Genomic DNA, 4,330 nt, shown 5'->3' with positions numbered 1-4,330 from the left:
TCCCGCGACGGTCATCGGTCAAATCGAGGTGGCCGGTTTTAAACCTAGTTTGACCAAACTCGTTCGGTCAATCTGGCCCAGCTCAGAGTCTTGGCCTACTTTGGCCCAAATCACAAAATTATTCTCATGCTATTTCCAATTTCTATCATGTGAGAAACGAAAGTAACACATTATGAATCACCTAAACACTTAACAAACAACAATCACAACATTTACTACTAATGTGACATTAATTCGTCGAGTAACTCGGAATAGTTACCTTAAGCTAGCAAAGAGACAAGCAATAAACTTGAGAAAGCTTCTAAAACCCAAAATTACTCTTCATCTTCAACCACATATGAGCCACCTAAAATAATTATGTGAAAGGACGATATTAACGAATTATCGTTATATAAAATATGAGACGGAAATTAATTATATTTTAATTTGACACAAATTATGATAATGAAACTCGTTTTGATAATGAAACAAAGTCAATTTCAAATGAAGCTAATTCACTCTTAAGATAACTAATATTGTACCCATAACTTGTGTTATCCTACTGTACGAATAGTTCACTTCAAATAGGAATCACCATCATGCTCATCCTCTAGCCATATACCATTATGACAATCCAACAAAATCAAGTTCTCTTCAATTGAATGTGCTCCTCTTAAACTGTCTGTGCTAAGACACTCTCCGATAACTAATCAGACAAACTCCTTTCTATTTCCATTATATAACACACTCTCTTATTTAAATAGTTAACCAAGTCTCATCTCATTACTCCGTCTCACTCATTACTCTATCTCATAATATAATACTCCATAGTAACCAGATTTCCATCTCAAATTCAATATCGATATTGTCAAATATTCCATTAAAGGAATTGATCAACATTTAGAGTATAATTCTAAGCTACTCACCCACTAGTCGATGCCGAAAGATACGACGATTAACAATACAAAATTAATTTACAACCTTAGTCTCAAAATAAATAATGTCAGCCTCCCAATGACAAAAAAAACAAAGTTCAATTCCTTATTAAAAGAACATCTCCTGTGCACCGAATCATTGACCACTTCCGTACAATGACAAGATTTGATTAAGGTGCCTTGGTGCTTGATTACAATTCTACAATTCAACAGCAACATAAACTTACACGCTCAAGCGACGCTACCGATGGCACTCTATTCCAAACTAACCCGATTCAGTACCGTTATATATCTCAACTCATTCAATTATCTAAGTTTAAACCCATCATAATTCAACCCATCTCACAATAATAAAATTAAGAGTAGAAAATATTAAATTACTAGTACGGATATCACCACTTAATTTTGAATACGAAAAATAGTTAGCACAGATTTCATATAACCCCGAACAATAGTATTAATAATAGGATCGGTAGAATCGTGTTACCTTAAACGCCCCTTATTCTTCGAATAAATGGTCCACAAGGCACGAGCCTCACCCCGGGTCTTCGAATCCTTCATAAAAGGGCAAGAAAACGGAATAAAGAAGCTAAAAGACGACACTTTTATAAGACGGCGAAAGACGAAACCACTACAAAAAGGAGACTTTCTTACCTTAAAAGGAGGAGGAAGGAAAGAGGAAGAGAATGGTACAAAAATTACGGAATTTGGTCGAGAAATGGGCCGGGATCTGAGGTCTAAGCCCGCACAGAAATGGCGATTAGGTTCACTGTTTGATTTTTGTTGTTTGTGTCTGATTTTTGTTTGTTGCAGTTGCAGGTGATTCCACGAAAGGAAAGGGGAAGGAAAGGTTGGTGGGGTTTAGTATAATAATAATAATAATAATAATAATAATAATAATAATAATAATAATAATAATAATAATAATAATAATAATAATAATAATAATAATAATAAAACACCAGCTAGCTTGCTAGCTACTAATTATACGTACGTTTCTTCATCGTTAAGTAATTTCGCTCGTTTTTAAAACCGCCTCGAGTTAATAAAATCGGTTTTTAGTAAAAGTTTCAGTAATAAAACGGAATTAATAATAAATAAATTTAATGAGTGAAAATAAAATAAACTCAGCTAGTTAACGGAAATAATATGATATCAGCTTGAATCAGAATTATTAGCGATTTTTACGAAACTAACGGATATTAATAAAAATTGCTATTTTAGTGAAATAAGCTCAAAATAGCTAATTGGACGGTTTTGTTCCCAAAATCCATCTCGGGTTCACTTAAAACAACTTTCATAAGGATTCGTAAAGAAACGGAAATTATTAAATAAATAAACTCGAACTAACTTTAAATAAACTTATTAATGATTATTAAAATTAACGTATCGAATTATGATGAAATTAATTAATTAGCTAAGTATATATATATATAAATCGTTAAATGATGTAATTAAATTCAAAATAGCAATTAAAAGAATTTTATCCAACTTAATAAAATACGGGGTGTTACAATCACCCCATCTTTTAAAAAGTTTCGTCCTCGAAACTTGAAAGTATAAATGAAAGGTTATAAAAATAAAACTGGAATTGGAATCGGTAACCAAAACATTTTAAAGGTTATTTATCGTAAGAATCAAAATTCTTTCAAAAGTTTCAAATAAAATTTTCCGACAGAACCAGATTCTCATCAAGGAACGGAAGTGCTCTCGTTGCGCAATTAAGAACATCACATTCCAAATCAAAGATAAGGTCAAAAAGCAAATCATTTGTATAAATCGAAAATCAAAATACTTTAGAAAACATTACTGAAGAATTTTCAAAAGTATAAGTCTCATTCATGGAACGAAATTGCCCTTGTCGTGCACACAAGAGCGCTAACTTTCCAAGTCAGAGACAAATTTAAAACAAAAATTATTCGCCGACAAGCGTAGAACGAGTTATCAAACGTTTTCAATAACTAGTTCTAACATCCGATCAACGTTAAAATCAAAATAAGAGAAATGTAATCTACTCAAATTTTCTTTTGCAAAAAGCCAAAATAGAAATAGAGATTTCACTTTTAAACTTAAAAAGGAGTCAAGTTCCTGAAAAATATGATATCAAACTTTGTCAAAGAAATCATAGATAGGTCAAAATTAACAGAAATTGGGTAAAACTTAAAGAAATATCAGGTTTAACAATTAAAATCATGATAAATGAGTTTATACTCAAGGAGTGAATAGGGAACTAAGTCAAATTTTCATTTTCAAATCTTTAAAATAGGTAAGGTTTTGTAAAAGTCACATAACTTTTAACAACGAAACGAAATTGGTAGCTTGAAAGTTTAGAAATTGTACCCAAAAAGGAAAGTAACTTAGATAGCATAAAAACAAAGTATGTTAAGAGAGCTCAAACTTAAGCCACAAGAGAGCTATAATGACTTTCATAGGGTAAAAATTGAAGTCAAAATTACAAGGATGTCAAAGATAGAGTTTCACAAGATACGAGTGTCAAACTTAAAGGAGGAGCAAGATGAAGCGAGGAAAGGAGGTATGAACGGTAACGCTCATGATCAAGGAGAAAGGGAAATTAGACAACAAGGAAACGCCTATTAGGATATTGTACCTTCATGACAAAACGACCAAATCACATTCCCAATCTATACGGGATTGTTAACATCTAAAAAATGGGTTTTCTTCCAAATTCATATTCTAAACTTATCTCATGTTTACTCCTAGGGTGACGACGCTCAACCTACTAAGCTTTCAAATCCCCAAACATAAACAACAAATCCAAGTTCTATAACTTTTAATTACATAGGCAACTCATTCCAGGACACAAATAATCCACCAATCAATTTTACTCACTTTATCAAGGAACTAGGTATAAGAATCACTAAGTATGTCTCATCACCTTACCTAAGTCCTTCCAATATCACAACTTCTCAAAACCGGGGTTATAGGTCAGCCAGAAACAACTCCATAAGCCAAATTATCCAACCAAGGTTAACACCCCACAAAAGAAAGAGAACTATCTAAAAGGCGTTAAGGGAGGATTAGCAAGGGTGAAAGGACAAGTTAGGAGTACAAGCGTAGCTTTTAAAGTAAAACAGAAGGGAGTTTAGAAGGAGGATAAGCACCAAGAGATTAAGAATAAGGCAAGATACATAAAGAATGAGAAACATCTTCAAGGAAGTAGAAGCATTCTTCAAAGGTTGAACAAATCTTCAATCCTCAGCAATAGGCACTAAATCTTGATCTTCGTAAAATATAAGTGTCCTTTTAATGGAACGGAGATACTCTTGGCGATCACTCAAGAACATCAATATTCCAATTTAAAGACATAAAAATACATTTTTACACCAACAAATGATAAAACTAATTATCAGGCGTCTCCAATAACAAGCTTTAACACTAATTGACGTTAAAACCAG

At 32.5% G+C, this 4,330-nt stretch overlaps 1 long non-coding RNA gene across 1 annotated transcript; it reads right to left on the bottom strand.

Moving 5' to 3' along the window:
- Positions 1-285: 285 nt before the first annotated feature.
- On the bottom strand, positions 286-1,762 carry LOC141602682 (uncharacterized). Its single transcript, XR_012524607.1, has 3 exons — positions 1,569-1,762; positions 1,402-1,469; positions 286-346 (listed from the first exon to the last, which is right to left on the bottom strand). It is a non-coding gene; the product is annotated as an uncharacterized LOC141602682 (long non-coding RNA).
- Between the last annotated feature and the right edge of the window lie 2,568 nt (positions 1,763-4,330).

The sequence above is a fragment of the Silene latifolia genome, chromosome 9, assembly GCF_048544455.1.
Source record: "Silene latifolia isolate original U9 population chromosome 9, ASM4854445v1, whole genome shotgun sequence".
NCBI lineage: Eukaryota > Viridiplantae > Streptophyta > Magnoliopsida > Caryophyllales > Caryophyllaceae > Silene > Silene latifolia.
This window is presented reverse-complemented; position numbering and strand designations above follow the sequence as displayed.